This window comes from Pholcus phalangioides, unplaced genomic scaffold (genome assembly GCF_987345545.1).
Source record: "Pholcus phalangioides strain wild (caught in Gottingen) unplaced genomic scaffold, Ppha-v1.0 ptg000015l_1, whole genome shotgun sequence".
Lineage (NCBI taxonomy): Eukaryota > Metazoa > Arthropoda > Arachnida > Araneae > Pholcidae > Pholcus > Pholcus phalangioides.
In genome coordinates, this window is record NW_028301608.1 from 10,070,097 (window position 1) to 10,090,201 (window position 20,105).

Here is a 20,105-nt window from a genome sequence, read left to right on the forward strand (position 1 = left end):
TTAAATGCCTGGAAGCAGCGGGCAATATCGTTTAAATTTATTGTCGAATAATTTTTTTTCTATGACCATGAAATAGTAGTTTGATGTTCATTCTGCCTATGTAAACCTGGCGTGCTCCAGGGTGTTCATAGTTACTCAGGGATTAGGAAACTCCGTTTTCGAGGGCCACAAAATGCTTAAGCCCGTCCTTGATAATAAAATAATGCGTATTTGTAAATCAATAAATGCACATCTTTAAAAGCACTCCACTCAATTATCAGATTTCAATATGCAGGCAATGCACGTCACACGAAATTTGTGGTACATTTATGTTCAGAATAAAAGTAAAACAATATATGTATAATATACATTATACATATCGTGTATACATTTATATATCGTATAATATATGGAATGAAAATAAGGGAATATATTTAGGATATCAGAATAGATCAATGCAGTAATGATATGCTCTATAATGTTGCATTTTGTCCACTAAAATGAACACAAAATGATATTAAATTAATTCAAGGGGAAGCACTTGCATGATTTTCTGTTATGGGTTTTGAATGTCTTTCATAGGAGGCTTCGGTAGAGTAATCAGCCATCATACGCGAGGCTCGAGCTTGCCTTGACAATTCTGTTCCATTACTTTCATATCTTGATGAAACTGCCTTTCTTGTCATTAAAATAACTCAGATTGTCTGTGAAATTGGACCAAGTAACTAAGAAGAAAATGCGCCTTTGTGCTCATATTAACAGCCTATTTTTCAAACGTTTGAAAATTTTTAAATTCAAATTACAAATTAATCGTATTTTACTGTAATTCTTCATCGTTCTCTGCTTTGTAATCAGTCAAAAAATTCTCAACAACCGATACGAAACATGGTCAAATTGAAGATCGACCGGATTGGACGGATATTGATTAATATCCGTCAAAAATGCTGAAAATTTCGAATCTTTAAGAAATTTATGAATTTGAGAACCATCAAAAATCCCTGCTCACAGCTTTTCATTGTTCAGTCCAGGAAAACGTTTTACAAATTAATTGGAAGCACTCGCCACTTTATTTATTGAGCACCTTTATCGAATTGCTTCACTAACACTTATATGAAGTGTTGGGAGATGTATTTTGTCTATGAACCGCTGGCTCTCTAAAAATATTTTCTTTGTTGTCCCAGTAAGAGGTTCATCAGCTCAAGATCATTACAAATAACGAATGTCTGATGATGTGATATACGTAAATCTTGCGCATAAAATTTCGAAATTTCGCAAAAATAAAATTTTCTAAATCGGAGATTTTGCATTTATTCGCAAAAATGAACAAAACTAACGATATATTTTTCCTTCAGGTTTCATTTTGAAGCGAAGTAATAAAGTACTTAATTAAAAGCAAATATTTCAGTAGTCTCTCCATATCTCCTTCTTTAACAGTACTTCCCTCTGTGAGTAGTAACGGCGTTGTAGGTACATACTACGTAATACAGTCGACTCTCGGTTTACGAAGTTAATTCGTTCCTGAGGTAGGTTGGCAAACCGAAACACATTTACCCATAGGAATTAATGTAAAAATAGATTCATTCGTTTCTAAGACCCGAAGATTCCTACAGTGTCAATTTTTGCACTTTTTCACGCTCAAGTGAATAACTCGAAACCTATTGAAATAATCATACTGACACTAAAACACTTTTTTCCAGAGAAAATCCAGACTTTACGGGAAAACGGGCATATATGCTATATATGGGCAGAGCTGTACCCATGTCTAGTCTGATTAATTTCATCTATTAATCTCAGTGTCAAAGCTCTCGAAATTTCTGCCTGCAAAGCAATCTGGCTGCAATGCGTTCCAAACCGAATTCATGGTTTTATAAGTCACTTGTTGCCAAACTTCATCAATAAGTTCTATGAGCAATGTGGGACATTAAAATGATGTTTCTAGAAATCAGATAGTAGTAAGTAGTAATTATATATGTGTCAGAGGTTATTGCAAAACGTGTTTCAAAAATTTCTTTGATGAAAACCGTCCCAAAATTTTAAATGACATGCTGATCTATGAGCTGGATAAAAGGAGTCGAATTCGGAGGAATGTATTTGAAAAAATCGAAATGCGGCCGTAGACACTTCAATTTCTCCATTATCATTTCGAATTTAGTAAAATATTTTCCTGCTTGCGTGTTCGTAAACCGAATCAATTTTTGTTGTTGATAAACCCAATTTTACGCAAACCGAGACGTTCGTAAACCGAAGGTTGACTGTGTCAGCATTCTTGCTATTAGCGGGACTACGAAGACTTTGAGTAACTGCCTTTGCAAAGTACGTAGTAGAATTTCATGTGCATGGCCATCAACAGAAGTCTTTTAGATGACTACTGAAAGTAGTATGATTCTATTTATCAATGACTTCATACCATGCTATAACGTTGCAAAAAATATTATCTTGGAGAAGCTTTCCAAAGTACAAAATTTGGGTGTAAAGTTGATGTAAGTGTTGTCACGGCGTCAGATAGGCCCAGCATAAAACCACTGTATATGCTGCAGAGGTTAATTTGTTGCGTCGAATATCGTGTAAAATAAATGTATTTGAACTCTTCTGCTGCTGTCAAACTTTTTTCTGTCTTTTCGAAAAAAATGGCTCTGACTTTTGCGTTCATGAGAAAATTAACTTGATACGCAAAACGTGCGCGAATGGATATATAGTTTGGTCCTTCTATAAATAGTCAATAAGATCCATAATTTTCGGACAGAACTCAGAAACGGAAGGCAACTGAACTCTTAATTCACGAGTTAGAATTCAAAAGCATTTTACTCAGCAAAATCACAACCCATTTTCGCTTAAAATTGTAAATCTTCGAAATTTTGAGGAAAAGTTATAAAAATCAAAATTTTCGTATTTACTCATCTACATCGGCTAATTTCACTTTTATCGCATTTACTCCGTAAATATGAAAATTACGCTTCCATAATGATGATATGAACGCAATAATATTGAGAATAAGTTAGGAAAATAAATAAAAAAACACAAAAGTAAAAATCTGCCGCAAAAAATAGTGATTACAGACTGCATTGGAATGTTGAGAATATGTATTATCTCAAAACTAGTTTCGCCGTGCATTTTTGGGTGTTAGGAAAACTTGATATCGTCCATATTTCCTACACAGTTCATATAAACATTTAGAGTCACACACATTTCGTCAAAACCAACACCAGTTTTGGAATCAGCAGCCCACTAAAACCTAAAACCTTTACCCTAAAACCATTGAAGTTTCTTTGGTAAACCGATTTTTTTTTGTTTTGAGCAGTGTTATAGAGGATATTTTAACACTTCTAACGAAATTAGACATTACCTGTCTCTGCCCCAGTCTGGCTGTCTATCTATGAGGGAATTCATTTTTATTTATTTTATTATTATTATTTTTTTATTCATTATTCAAAGTTCTTTATGACTTTTTTTCAAAAACGTTATAAGCGGGATCCGAATTGGACAAAAACCGAGACTGTCATGTAAAACCAACAGAACTATCCACCCTATTTTGTAAGTTAACTATCATTCTCCTTCGACGAAAAAAAGTTTACTCCCCTCCCCCGCACTCATGAGAAAATCTTCCGTACACTACTGAATGGAATTCGCTGCACACACAATGTACTTACAGTTCCCGTTTGAACTAGACTGGGACAGAAGGAGTCTTCTCCTGAACTGGGGTCTTCCGTGTACCTATAATAATTAGCTAAAAATTTTCACAAGCATCTTTACAGTTAATTTACTGTGCTATCAAACAAAAAATATAGCATTCATATATCTGCAAACAATGTCAGTCTCCGTTATAAAGATGTCATGGGTCTTCGCAGTCCTAATCTGTAACGAATTAAGTTATTGAATTAATAACAAAGCAGGGGAGATTGTGTCTGAATAGGCAGGTCCAAAGAAGAGAAACTAGAAAAATAATTGTTTTAATGTAATTATTATACAGTATGTCATCAAATGGAAGTAAGTTCCTTATGGCCGTTAACTGCTCATGTTTCAAATGCCGCTACACAAGTAGAACGCGGATGGGGCTCCAGCTTTGTGACCCAGGATAAACGTAGTATTTTCTTAACATTTTTTATTATATTTACCTTTAAATAAATATAGCCCCCCCCCCACCCTTCTCGAGAGTCGTTTTCTATCGTTTTTCGGATAATCCGAGTCGGTGCTGTGGGTTCTGAGCACGCATGGTAATGGTAATTTTTGGCATGTATCCGACACCTGCAGAATCGATCAGAAAGCAAATTTATTTGTTTAAAACAAAGATGAGTACCTACTGGTTCAAAACACTTCCGAAACTCCTGATCTTAGTCCTTGGTAATTTGAGGTAGTCTCGGTGCCATTCACCCCCAGATTTTCGACCAGTGACCCCAGTAATTTTTCTCGAACGATTGAATATAAGCAAAGGGTGTCCGGCCTCCTCCTCCGGTCCGTACTCCTCTGGAGCATTTGAAATAAATTTCTTAGTAAATGTAGTTATTCGTGCTCTTCACCCATTTTCGGACAAGTGTAACTAATGATGGTTCATCAATAAGAGCTGCAATGTGGATCAAGTTATCAAGCATAATCAAGAACAATAAAAAATCCTGGACCACAAAACGGATAAGTTTATTCAAACGTGGGACGTACGGTCACGCTTATTTTTTTCTTCAACAAGGTGGAAGCTAGCATGAATTACGCAAGTTCCACTAACTGAAGGTTGTACCTAGACCAGATACGTATTGAGCTCCTGAATGAGACAAAGAACATGGAAAGAGAGGAAAAATAAGAAAATAAGTCGTAAATTTTATGATACATTACTATATATAGTTGGGAGTAAATAATGGCTGAGACATTTTCTTGATTAAAGACGTGAAACTGGTAACGAGTGTTGAAAACAAAATTGATTCCATAAGTAATATTGAAATACAATAAGTCATCCTTAAATTTGATTGTCATTATCTTGGCAATAAAAATCTTTTAATATTTATTTAAATAATAAATAGTATAACTAAAATTCAATGTCAATCATTTGAAATTACAAATTATTTTATTTTCAATTAAAAACACCAGTTTTATATATGATTGTGTTGAATTTTAAGAAAATACATACTCGGCCGCCGAGTATTCGGTTATTCGCTCAAATCACTATTCGTCCCATCCTTAATAAGACAGTAATAGAATTTCAATTCTGAATCAATTAAGCATGAAGATCGCATGTATCTACTTGATATCTATCATTTCCATTCATTATGCTCAACTCAAAGATTTTTTAATAGACTACCTATTATATTTATGCAAATGCATAAATATTAAATAATGCAGTGGATCCCGCTTATAACGTTTTCCAAAAAACTCTCATGGAAAACTTTGTAAGCGAGAACCGCTTTAAATGGGAAATCTTAATGACAATTACAGTCGATCCTGCTTATATAGTTTTCCCGCTTAGTACGACTTATTCTGGTGTTTCCAACTCACTAATTCGCTCTAAGATTTTCCATTTGAAGCATTTCCCCGCCTACAATGTTTTTGTGACAGGTTTTTTGAAAAATGTTATAAGCGGAATCCACTGTACTTAGAGTTGAGACCACAGAAATAAGTCGTACTAAGCGGGAACGTAAAAAACGGGATTGACTGTAATCGGAATAAGTTTGTGTGTGTGCATAGTTTTAGATCACTTCATTAGAATAAAATCTTTTTTTAATGTTTCTGTCGAACTAGTTCGCATGTTTTCTATATTATCATATTTCTATCCACGTGTGACATCTGTGAATTGCCGTGATTTTTATTGATTAAATTTAGTTCAGTTGATGTAGTTATTTTTCTTTTCCCACGATATATCTTGTATGTACGATCAATCGATATCGTTTATGTATATGATCGTATAAGTGCTCATTAATTTATGTATGATTTTACTAATTTTCCCTCTTATGAAACAATCAACTTCCTTTGGTTTGACAATGCCGTAGTCCACGCACTGTGCTGATAATACTCAGGCGAGATTAGTTGTAGAGACCCTTCCTAGGATAGAAATCCCTCGGGATAAGGACTTATGATCACCTTCGCGCCGAGCCCAGTAATAATAATGACAATAGTTCTACTGAAGCTATATATTTATTATTATAGTGTTCGTTATGTCGGCGTTTTTTTTTTTTCGTGTAGCAATCCATCACTTGTCAGTGGTTCAAAGAGGACGGGTTTTTCTTAACTTGTTCTGGCGACTGGTAGACGACTCATATCTTTCATTGTTCAAATTTCATCAAAAGTTTCTCTGTATGTCTTTATAATGTCCATCCAAGAAAAAATCGCCACTTAGCAGCTTGGTGGAAAAATTAGGGATAAATCGCCAACATCGCCGGTTCGGCAAAATTTGTCCGATTTTGACCCGGTTTCTTGTTGTATCCATTTTCTCGCCATTTAACAGGTTGGAGAAACAAATGGGAGATACAGCGCCAACATCGAGGGCGCGGCAAAATTTGTCCGATTTTGACCCTATTTCCATGTTGTCCGCATATGTCCCGTCCGATTTTGACTCGCTACCAACATGGCCCACCGCTCTGTCTCAACAAAGAGATATAAGCAGATTGTCAAAGACTTGGAACACCATATAAAAACTTTCTGTGAATTATGTTATCATATATGTGTATATATATTTTTTTTCGAAAGCCGAAATTTCTCTGTCGAAGTATAGGATATCATGGGGGTCCCAAAAGTATTTGAGCTCCGCAGACCTAAAAATTCCCATGCCAGTCCTAGTGAAACATCAAATGCACACAACTTAAGAAGTGAATCTGGAAAGCATCTTATAAGCAAGTCAAGTTCAGTGGTCCACACATAGGATTTATCGGATCATTTCTTTAAAATTTGATGATCCTTCAATTTTTTTAAGCTATTTTTAAAAATGGTGAGCGGGTCTCGACGAGAACCTCCGAGTTCCACCTTTTGCCGACGGGCCATACGTTGAATACCGCCGCTCTACTGCATTTATTCAGAAGGACATATACACGTACACGGATTCCTTTTATGGGTAATGCAGCAATATGAACACGATAATTTTCATTCAAATCGCTTTATTCCCCCCGCCATACCGATTTTTTCCCCGTAAAGTACCAAGGTGGGAAAATAAATTTTTCATCACCTCCATTTCTCACACACACACATACTCGCACATCAAGTGTTTTTCTTGTATACGTGTCCCGTGGCACAAATGGTGAGCCCGCATACTCCGAATAGCTTTTTGGTCTCGCCATTCGGATGCAAAATGCCGTGAAGCCTCCCCCTATCCATTTTCCTCTGCATTTTTTTTTTTTATGTCCATACATTCTCTAGAAATATATATATATATATGTATATATAATATCAGGTGTGCCTCCAACTAGTCCATTGACGATGACGTGGTTTCCTCACTTCACAAAATGCTATTCACTGCTCTAGTACCATATGGACCTACCTTATTGAATGAAGACTTAGAGAAAGAGGGGAGTTGTATACATAAATTTTTTATCCATTGCAAACACTAGGGGTGCGTGATGGGAAATCTCTACAGTAGAATGCCTGTTGACCAAAGTAAAGAATATGGAAAATACTTCAAATACATTTTCAGGGAAACAATCTTTTCGTATCCAGATGGAAGAGAAGAAGGACCCTTGATGTGTGTCTAAAAATATTTTTTCTCATACATTGTATCCTATTTATTCATAATCATATGCTACTCTATATATCATACTTTATCATGAAACTGATGAATCAATGCTATTATTATATAAGGTGTAACTTCAATATAACGATATTCTACAGACCAAGAAAAAATATCGTTGTAGAGAGATTATCGTTATATCGAGAGGTAGCATTTCGACATCAGGCGTCACTAAATTTCTGTTGATGTTGGCATCGCTCCTGAATTGGCGTTGTTATTACCCCGTAATTCAATGCATTTCAAGTATTTATTATTATAGTTGATGAAAGTAGGTTCACGGCCCCTTCATAAACACTTTCGGACGGTAGATAGTGCCAAATACCGATGACATTAAACACCCTCGAAAGAACAAAAATTGGTGAAGAATTTAAAAATACAATGAAGGCGATTTTGGGTGAAGAATAAATAATATCATTGAAGTGGTTTTGAAATGTTATTACAAATATTGTTATAGAGGGTTTTAAGGTAGTAAAGGTTGTCGTTGTATCGAAAGGAATTTAACGTTAGACTATAGACAATTCCAAACAAGATTTGAACACAAATATATCGTTGCAGAGGGGTTCATCGTTAACATCGAGTATTGTTGCAGCGAGTTGCCAGTGTGTTTCAATAGAGAAAACACATTTGTCCCCCCTCTCCCTGAATATCAACGTCTAACAATCACAAATTTAGTTGTAATTTTAATTTGATTGTAATTATTTTACCAGCCACCTGGTTGGAAAAATTTCTTGCCGTATAGCCTCGATTTTGTGTTTGTAGTATGATATGTATTGTCTTATAATTCCTGATATGAATAATCAATCAATATCCAACTATGTGGAACTAATGTGAGCTAGTCTTACCCTTCAAAAATGCTTATCCGTAATAGCAATCAGATCTGTGAATTTCTCACTTCTCATGAGATAGATTGATGACAGCTCCTCCCGACTGCATGACGTGCATCGGAAGCAAATTACACTCTGTGGTGGTTGAGAATTTATTTATTTTTCAAATGTCTCCCAGGCACTCGAACTTATAGCCGTACCAAAGTGGGAAACTGTGATTTAAGGTGCTATGACTCTACGGCGCTTCACGAGAGAGAAGCCTTAATAAGGTTGTATAAGTCGAGATTATTAATGTTTTGTAATCAGTATAGCTACCTTTATCTATCTTCGAAATAGGATAGGAGAAATGAATAATTGAACCCAAATGTGTTTTTAAAATTAATCCTCCACCACGCGTTCCCCACTCATGACTTGAACGACAAGAATCAAGCTTCAGAAATGGGCGTAACTTTTTCAGCCACCTCGATGGGCAATTTGCCTGTTGTGGCCTTCGTATTTGTATAAAATGTATTTTACTCGGTTTCATTACAATTTTCATAAACTTAAATTACTTTAAAGCTAAGAAAGGTAGGAGATTTTTTTTAAACTTTCGCAAATTTTCTTCAATGAATTTTTGATGTATTTTTTTATTTTTTAACTCAACAATTATGTACCAATATTTCCAATTCAATAGTGGCGAGTTCATTCGTTCATGTGTGAAAACAGTCGAACATATTCCTTATAATTCCTTAAAATGCAAGATATTCATTTCCATGTTACAGTTAATGATTTAATATTCATGTCTGATATTCTTTAAATCGAAAAAGAAATACTTATCATCACAATATCAATTTTTATTATTTATTTTATTAGTTTCATTTCTTACAAGACATTCACAGTAAGGTAAAACATTCAGCCAAGGAATCGTATAGTAACCGAAGACTCATCCTGGCGGATACAATGCAAATTCATGATCAGTATTCACATATATAAATACAAATTAATAGGCAGAATTATAAAACATATGCACTGTATATGCACAACTTGGAAGAAAATGAAAAAAAAAAAAAATAATAAATTTAGTTATATAGGATGGAATCCCAACAAGGTACGGAAACAAAATTCAACGTTAAACGATTATTAAATAAGATAATAAATCCAATCAGAATACTCAAATAGCTCTATAATTAGTAAAACAATCATCGATATTCTCCACTATTGATGCCTGAAATGAAGGGCAAACAAATATGTCTATAGAGACATTTTAAAAATTAATAACAAATCAACCAGCTGACATGAAAAAAGTGTGATTTGCATTAAAATACTCTTATCACTCTACATATACATCTGAACGATTAAAAAGGTGCTCATGTTGAAAATGGTTGTTTTATGTAACGCAAATTGTGGCATAAACATTAATTGTGCACTGCATTCTATGTGTTATGTAGAGTTTTTTACAGCGCCACCTATGAGTGAAATTTGAATTTATTCAAATTTATCAAAAAAATATATATATATATACGTATACAACTAGCAATGCGGTAAAATATTTTAGTGCAAACAGCACATTTTTATATCAATTGGTTGATTTGTTCTTAATTTTTTCAAATGTGTCCTGGACTTTTCTCGGATTTTCATGAATTCATTATGTGTAATAAAATTCTATCTTATCAATGTCCCTTATGGAATTTTAAATGGATGGTATTTAACACGCGTTTTCAAAATTGATTACGTTTGCTTGCTATACATGAAAACAAGCATATGATTCATTATAGCGAATGCCTTTCAAAACTGATGGAAACTATTTTTAAGTCTTTCATGTACACATACACACAATTCCCTTCCCATTTTATCTTTGATAAAATAACAATACACTGTCTTGCCCGAGAGACATTGCAGTATTCGGTTATAATTGGAAAGTTCACCCATTTGCTTTGTCACATTCCCTCACAAAGCGTATTACAGTCATACCCATAGCCAAGTGATTAATAGATTCGATAGATGTAATTATGTAAGTAGTTGCAACATAGGCGGGAGACGTTATACCCATAGGTCAAGCCAGGAAATAGGCTCTTTAACAATTAAAGAAGAACCTAGACAGAGAAAGATGTTTTCGGTTACCGAGTCGGTTTTTCAGTGTACAGAAGGCCGACCACCTAAATTGTATTACGGCCCATTCGGAAAGAAGAAGAAGAGATCTTTTCATAAGTCGTACAAATTCCAAAATGAGGGTCATGACCCCAAAGGGTCGGATAGTTCAGGGGGGATCCCACAGAAGTGCTAGGCTCCCTGTTGGAGGCAATTCTTGCTTCAACCCCTGAGAGTTTAAGGAAATAAAGCGTGAAGAGGGAAGTTTTTTTTTTCTTTCTTTATGAAACTTGTGTATAGTATATAAGAAAGCTCCTTTTCAACTGTGTAAAATGGAGTGAAGGCGTATTGTAGAAAAGCCATTTCTGAAAATCTGTAGCGAATCTTCCATGAATACCTGAATCCCCTCCCTGTTTGAGTTTTCGAGTCTTTTCAAGTTGGAGGTGGGCCATAGAGCGCCATACAGATAGAAAACCGGAGATTATTTTCTCTTTCAGAGTCAACGGCCCTCTTGGAAAAAGAGTTTATTTTTTCAGATATGTATTCGGGAAAAAATCTGCGGATTTGGTTTCAGCGGAATACTGTCAAACTCGCTTATAACGGCAACGAAGATTCCTTGAAATTCTGTCCTTATAACCGAGATTGACGATTTCACCATTGTTTCTGACGGAAAATATAATCGGATGCAATCAAATATGAGGAGCTTTTTTTTTTCCCCGAAAGATTACGTTTCCATAATTACAGTACTACAGTAAATTTACAATAGAAGTAAAAAACCTTTTCCTTTCGGAATATACTATTTTACAAAAGTTGGAAATAGCCCAACAGGCAGCAAGCATACATCTGAGCCGCCCTTAGGGGTGTGTAACAGGTGCCGCCGCAGCGAGCCCCGCTTTTTCTAGGGGCCCCGCTCTCGCGGTAAATTTTATTTTGGAGTCTTTCAACAGTTTTTTTTTTTTTTTTGAAGTCAAATCAATTTACTATTTAATACAAATACAACGCCACAACAGGCAAAATGTCCAACGAGGTGGCTGCGATAAAGATGCCCATAAAAATATGGATGTCATATATTTCAAAAATATATAATAGAGAACCACTGCTTTTTGACGAAGTAAATGTAGACAGAAATACGGAAATAGGGTCAGAGTAAAGACCGCTGGTCATAAAATTTGAGGAAGCAAAGCAAAAACTAATGGTTCTTTCACTTAATAAAAAAAAATGTTATACTATGAAGTCCCACCAGTGTGGAAAGAGGTTTCCTATGGAAAAAATTATGGGGTTAATAAAAATTATTAATCAAGGTTAATAAAAATATTACATTTGATTGATGAAAACCACCAAGGAGACACCTAGGTTCCATATTGGTTGTTACAATGAAGTTAATTTATAAACACTAACACAATTGACAATATAAAATATAATTACAGTTATTAAATTATTTCTTGCATTAATTCTAAATTTTCGTCAAAAGACTAGAACTATTTCTTTCATTTATTCTGAGATTTCATTGGTAATTGGATAATTTCATTCAATTATTTTTAATTCATCAATTCTTAAATTTTCTGGAATTTTTTTTCTCATTAGTTTAAAATTAACTCTAGTGTGGAATTTCAAACAAATTTTTGTGTTAATGGACATTTAATCGTTTAAAATAATGTATGCTAACCCCCCCCCCCCCATGAAATGTATAAAATACAGCCAAAGGGGGGGGGGAGGGAGAAATTGTTGAGACGCCCCTGGCCCCGCGTCTGGTAAGTGTGGCCTTGCAAACTTAATATATCTAAATATTAAGTTTGTTGATGAACATTCAAAAAGTTATCTAAATATAAATTTTTGAAATGTTCCGTTTTGAAAGAAAATTATATAGTGGAAACGTGATACCTTTTGATCAAAATTATGCCTGGTATAGTCTGAAAATTTGAAAATTCCTACGCCACTCTTTGATTATTAAAGGTTGCACCTAGCCAATGAAGGTACTCTTGCTACTGAAGTGAGTACGACTGTACATGTACAATTATTTATTATTGGTTCCATAGGTGTCCGCGATCGAGAAGTTTCACCGTAGAATACGACTTTGGAAGCGCTTCTGAAAATTGAGCCGTTCTGAAAAAAAAAATCACTTAATGCCATTAGGAAAAATACTTTGTTCCCAGTTTTTTTTTCAAATCAAATCAATTTAATTAATATGAGGTTAATAAAAATATTACATTTGATTATAATGAAAACTCCCAAGGAGACACCTAGGTCCCTTTTCAATGAAAAATACCGAAGTGAATGAACAAGTTGGATATGTTCCCGTTTGGTAAAAACCACCAACTTCACATTGTGATTTCGACTAAAAATATTCCCGTTTGAATAAACTCTATTGCACATAATCCTACAGAGGTCATCCCAAAAATTCAAACAGCATTGAAAAGGCAATTAGGAGAAAATGAAAGAATGTTTCTGTCGAAAATTAAGCTACTCAAACGCTATCCATGGAATTTTTATTACATTTTGTTTGCTGTGATCCAGGACAATGTATTGGGAGGGGGGGGGGGATTATTTATGTCCGTTTTTGAGTTTCCCGTATTTTACGTGATAGAGAAATGCTATCTAATTAGGCGGCTCTTGGGAGAGGCTATCGTTCAAATCGCCCCACCACCTCTGGATCAGCACCTGCGAATGAAGCCGACGCAGACATATTCAGCTTCAAATGAAGCCCAGGTAGCCATCTCTAACTGCGAATGGAGTGGAAACAATCATCTTCAGCTGCGAATGTAGCCGAGGCAGATATCTTCAGCTGTGAATACAGGGGGAAGCATAAATATTCAGCTACATATGGAGCGAAGGCAAATTGAACCAAACACTGGCGCTGCTAACAGCGTAGGATTTCTAACTGATACCTCCTGTTCCCGCAGTTATTTTACTAGGGAGTAGTAATTGAAGTTTTGTATGGAAATATTTTTAAGGATCTGCACACCGAAGGCATGCGGATCCAGGGGCATGTGTGAGAAGCGACTTATTGTGTAGGTCCATTGGATCATCCTGTATTTTACGGGACAGACAAAATTTCCCCACATTATTCGGCTGTTTGTATGGCTCCCCCCACTCCCCGGATCCACGCTTGCAGTGATCATTTTGATCGAGAAAAATGTAAGAAAATAAGAAATAATAGTGTTACGGAAATTGTGCAGTGATTTAAAATGAAGTTCGTGTGTAGAAGAAAAAATCTCGTGTAGAATATGTGAGTATTTTTGTATTCATATTCACGGTAATACAATTTATAAATGCTGCGAATTATTTTCATTTATTGGTTTCAGTATAGATTATGAATTAGAGTTTGTTTTCTTTTACTGAAATGGGACATTTTTATGAGAAAAAAGTTGGAAAATACAGGAATGTTTCGTATCCGCATCATATCGAAGAGCAAGTCGGAAGAAAAATCAAGAACTAAGATTTGTTATCAACGATGGTATATAATCGAACAACATCGTCTTAATGTAATAAGCTCTAATTCTCGGAATTTCTTGGGAAAACGACATGGAAACTGAAGCAAAAGCGACGAAAAATATAACGTTTTATCCGAAGTCTTTGCGTTATGAGCAAGATTCATTAGCAATATTCACTATGGAAATTCATCCAGGATGCTAATTATTAATGTAATATGTGAGGTATCGTTAAAATAGAAGTCATTATAACCGAGTTCGACTGTAGCGTAGCATATTAAAAAGTGTTGATATAATTTCGCATTTTTAAAAATATATATATTGACTACCCTCGCTTATAACATCAACGATAATATAACGACCTTTGATGTGGAGATACATATTTTTAAGGATTTCCCGTAATATTTTTCCTGAAGAAACTCTTAAGAAATTCGTATTTCTTCGTCTAAAAAAGCATTTTCTTTTGAAAATTATTTTGTTCAGATTTCATTATTGAATCGACGATACACATCTCTCCAGGGATAGGAATTAATTCTTATAACCATTTCACGTAGAAGCTAATGGCAACAATTTTATATGATTTCCATTTGACGAATCGGCGATAAATCTGGTAACCGCGCCCTAGCCTAACCACACGTTAGGAAGAGAGTAAGAGTTAGGGAAAAAAGTAGAAGAAATGGAAGAAAAAAATAGAAAAGTAAAAAAAAACCAATTTTATAAATAAGTAGATGAAAGAGTATACAGCAGATTCTTCTTTTCATTCTCACCCCACGTTTTCTTTGGCTGTTACATATACGTACCAGAAAGGTACACTATATATTGGGGAAAACACTTACAGGATAATAGAAAAAACGTGGAGGAAGAAAAATAACTGCTTCTCATAGGTTTTATAATAAAGCTTCGCGATGATGAGAGAGAGAGGAAAGAAAAACAGGGAACTGGATTGAATTTATTTCACTGGTGTTTTAATGAAATACTTCGTCCGTGATCGCATGTGAGTCAATTCTTGCCTCTGTTATCTTTCTAAAGTTATCTCTTTTCACAATAAGCAACATGTCAGAGTTGGAAAATACTCTTATTGACCTCATCATTCTTGAGTCTTACTGCGCATCAATGCAGATTTTGAGAAAGGGATCATTCAAGTATTACGTCAGCATCGATGGGGGAGGGATGTCCCGCGGGTAACTTGAGTGATTAGGAGCCGCACTGGGGGCCGCTTAAGTGCTCTAAAACTGTGCCACATGTCACTCAAGAGATCTCTAAATGTTCCACGGATCGTTTAAGTGTTCTGGAACTGTGTCGCGGGTTTTAAGAGATCTTTGAATGTGAAAGTGATTTTTGAGGCCTACTTCAGTGATCTGAAAATGTGCCATAGGCCACTTAAATGCTCTGATATTGTGCCACGGGTCTTTTAAGCGATTTGTAAATGTGCCACTTAGTTCATTTTTACAAAATTAGGTTTGAGGGGTGGTAAGCCACAACAGATAACCTCCAGGGCCACATTTAGTCCGCGGGTCAAAGGTATACCATATATGGCTTAAAGGGTGAGTCACAAATTTCTTGAAGATAAATTTTGAGTTCTTACCCTTCGCCAAATAGCGTTGAAATTAACAGAAATCGATTATAATAACATATAAAGGTATTTTATTTCGAAATTTTAATTAAAAATTTTTTTCCTGTGGGGGGAAGAGGCGCACGAGCATCCTGTGCCTCTCCCCTCCCGCGTACGTTTCTGATCCCACCAATATGCGTTAGGAGGTAGGGGGGGCAGTGCTGACGAAATTTTGCTGACAAGTGGGGGGAGGGGTTCAAACATGGCTAAAAATTTGCTGACGTAATACTTGAAATGCATCAATGTGACCAAAATGTATTCTATGCTTTCTAGATGCAAAGACGTCATCTAAAATTGGAGGTAGAAATTTCATTTTCCGTACGTACATAGGAAGGATCATTTCCCGATAGCATTACCTACGAAAGGCGATAAGTAATTTTTATTTATTTGAAAACTAAAAATTGATTCAAAGGCATGAAAATATAATGGAGAAGAAAAAAGTAATGAATTTTTTAATGTTTTAATTGGAAGCAAAAGATAGATCCATCTCTACGTCATTTAATCTCCGTAAATACGTTACGAGGGAATTTTGAGTTTCTCATTGATTATTTTTGTCGCTCCACGGTCATTTTCTGCGCAAGTGGGCTAATAATACCGGAACCTACAATTTATTGTCAATTCCGAATGGCAGCCTTCTTTTTTATACTCATCGAGAGATTGGTGTGCTAACCCGTTGGTGTGGAACTTCCTGCGGTGGTAATCTTTTTTTTCTGTGATCATGTCGCCGTATCTGTTGTACCCCTGCATCAAGAAAGTTTCTGACAAGGACAAATGGGGTATCGAACTCGCACACCTCTTAACAACCTTTGTTAGGCTTACTAGTAGAGGGGAATTGAGAGTTCCAGGACAGAGGCCCTCAGAGGCCCTAATCAGGATGTGACATCTCTCGTGGTAGACTCGGTGGCCGCTATCTGGAAGAGGAGTGGGTGGGGGCCGCTGAAGGGCTCTGGGTGCCTCTGAAGGCCTCTGTCCTAGAACTCTCAATTCCCCTCTACTCTTACTTCAGGTGAGTATCTTATCAACCTGGGCTACTGCGCTATTGAGTTTCTCCTTCACTTTGAAGTTCGTGTTTTTCAAACTTTCTACATCGGTAAAAATCGATTGAATAATTAAAAAAATTGAGAATAACGAGAAATGAGTTCCTGAACAGTACTACAAAAGCTCCGTATGCATCTCTCAAACATTATTATGAGATAATGTTTACGAGCTGCATACGCGGTCGGTGTTTGAAGTTTTCTGTAAAAAATCGCAAGGTATTTTTATCCGCTAATGTATATAGAATGCGATAATATCGTAACCCGCGAAATTTTATGGAATACCTGAAACGCGATATTCACGTTACTTGCGGCTAGAGGGATAATTATATGATTATTTCTATTATGAAACCATAAGTATTTCAACATCATGAAATGGACCATGGTTGTGTTACCAACAATAAAACCTAAAATGCTACACATCAAATAGCGTTTTCAACACAGTCCGCGCATTTTTCTTCTTTGATGTCGCACCGAGACGTTATCTTGCCGACATTACAGAGGTCACATGTTTTAATGCTGGACGAATTCCTATCAGCACCGTCATATCAAATTTTTCCGGGGGGGGGGGGGCAAAGCACATGTACTCAATGCATGTATATCTACATATTTGTATACATATATATGCCATTTTTGGTGTATTTTCAAAAGCCAGGCCCTAAATGACGGGCCTGGAATTCCTTGAGAACGCCCCAGATAAAAAAACCGATGTATCGAACAGTAAATATCTATATTATGTGAATGAAACATTTATCAGAAGGGGGTAATCATTGTCCTTACCTAGTATTAGGCTGTGGAAATTGATGTCAGGTATTAAAAATAATACATATTTTTTTCAGGAATAATTACCACTGTGGAAATTTAGAACGGGGTAACTTTCATGTTAGGCAATCTGTGAAAGCAAATCTGCAATAAAACGTTATTGAAAAATTTATTGATGAAGTAAAAATTCAAAGCGTAATCTTCCTTCCAATAAAAATTTACTACTTTGTCTATAAAACATTGAAAAATTAATTTTTTTTGAACACTAACCCAAAATAAACACTAATTCTACGAATAATTTATCAACTCCCGAGCTGTAATAATAAATATTTTTGTCATTACATGGTACAATAATGAAGAAGTGGAGTTGGAGTGTTGTGAAGATGAACTCCGCGGTTTGTGAAAGATAAAAGAATTCGTAAGACAGAGTCAAATAACGAAAGTATTTCGCTCGAACATGACTTAAAACTACATTATCATGGAGAGCAGAGCTAATGAAATTACTCATAATGCCTGGTGACTTGCGATTCTCTCTCTCTCTCTTTCTTTCTACTTCTTAATACACTCGTTTCTACAACTCACGTTTTCATTAACTACAAGGGTAAGAGTAAACCAAGTAATGTGGAAAAGTTTAGTAGAGAAATATTGGTAAGGCGAGAATATCTTCTCGTATAAGAAAAAATAAGAATAAAAGTGAGAAAAATAAGGAGAACCAACAATTCCGGAAGCGGCCATTGTATTCTTGAGATTCAATCCGTCCACATTACTACGGGGGCTAAATTCATGAGAAGTGACGCAGATACAGAGCAAAAGACAAAAGAATCGCAAAAAGAGGAAAAAGCTTGTTAAATAAATTAGTTTCTTACCCTCCGGGATGGTGTTGTGTTTGTTAATCCGTACTCAAGTATTATTTAATTAAGTTTTCGCTTCGCTAAGAAAATGAAGGATTGTCCGTTTGTTCGAAGGCAAGTAAATTATTGCTAAATTAAGCAATCTCAAAGGAGAAATAGATGGTGGAAAAAATGGGGGGTGCGGCCTTCACTCCATTGCAAAGCGTTGATCAAAGAAATTTGAGTCAAGATTCATAAAGAAACAGCCTGAGAAGGAGAGGTTTTATATAATATTTTTCCTAGAGTTTTGATTACGATATTGCTGAAACTAAGTTTCTGTATATGGATTTTATTAATGTCACAATATTAATGACGCGAAATTATTGAGTACCAGGATCATTATGGAAATTTATGCGAACTCAATATTTTGAACAATACCGTTGATTTGACTAATTTTAATGAGAGCGTAATTTGATTAATGAGTTTGAAAAATTTTAAATCTTCAATATTTCAATACAACGCGTTTAAAGTCACATGAGACAGCACATCATATTGCTGATGCCGATAAAAGTGTATGTCATTAAAATGTTAAGCTTTTCATGACTTTCAAGGAGTTTGCGAAGTACAGGGTGGTTATTAATGAACTAGTAGTATTCAGACGTATGTAGCGCCCGTTCTGATGGAGGTGTTTTGATGAAAATTGGTACATGGGATATATGGACCATGAGAAAAACAGATTAAATAAATAATAAAAGAAGCAGTTCCGTTTTTCACCACCAGATGAAATAGTGTCTCTTTTTATCGCAGTCATCTTTTTCACATGGTCCAAATAACGTATGAACCAAGTTTTAATGAAATACGTACACCACCACGGGAAACTACTGACACTACTCAGCTTTATTATATTGGCGGGCGAGGTAGTCCAGATCGATAAGATACTCGCCTAAAGTACCAAAGGATGTTTAGAGGTGTCGCGGGTACGATACCCGGTTCGTCCATGCCAGAAACATTCTTTGACACAGGGGTACAGATATGGCGACATGACCACAGAAAAAGATTGCTACCGCAGAAAGTCCCACATTAAGGGGTTAGCGCCCCAATCTCTCGATGAGTATAAAAAAGGCTGCCCTTCGGAATCGCCAATAAAATTGTAGGTCCAGGTCTGATTAGCCCACGTGTGCAGAAAGTGACCGTGGTGCGATAGAAATGATCAAATACTATATTGACACTACTCCGACCTATGTACCACCCTTTGTGTTGTACGCATATCATTGAAACTTGGTGTATGTATTATTTGGACAGTGGGAAAAAGATAACTGAGATAAAAGGTACTTTTTCACCTAGTAGTGAAAAATTTAACTATTTTTTTATACAATTTTTCTTTGATTCAAAAATCCTATTACTAAGAGGTTCATCAAAATACCTCCATCAGTTTATTTATAACCACCCCGTATCAACAATCTTTACTTATGTGCACTGTATGAAATTCATTTTTGTCACATCACGTTGTGATACTTATTTGTGACTTGCAGCAGCTCAATCGTACTCAATTAACTTTAATTCAGAGACTTTCCGAATAAAAATTATAATTTTTGCGGTATTCTCTCGACACCGTATTTCTTCTACATATGAAGATGTTTGTGTTTTGCCGAAGTTTTACATTTTCTTCTGACATCTGTATTTTTTGGGCATGGTTTTTCCATCCACTCGTTGGACAGTTTGCCTGTTGTGACCTGTGCAACTCCTGTGTTGAGAATGATTCTGACAAAGTCTGTGCTTCGATTTCGATCTCATGAAATTTGAAGGTCCTTGGCACAGTAAGGTGTCTTAGGGGCCATTCAAGTATTACGTAAGCAGATTTTCAGCCATTTTT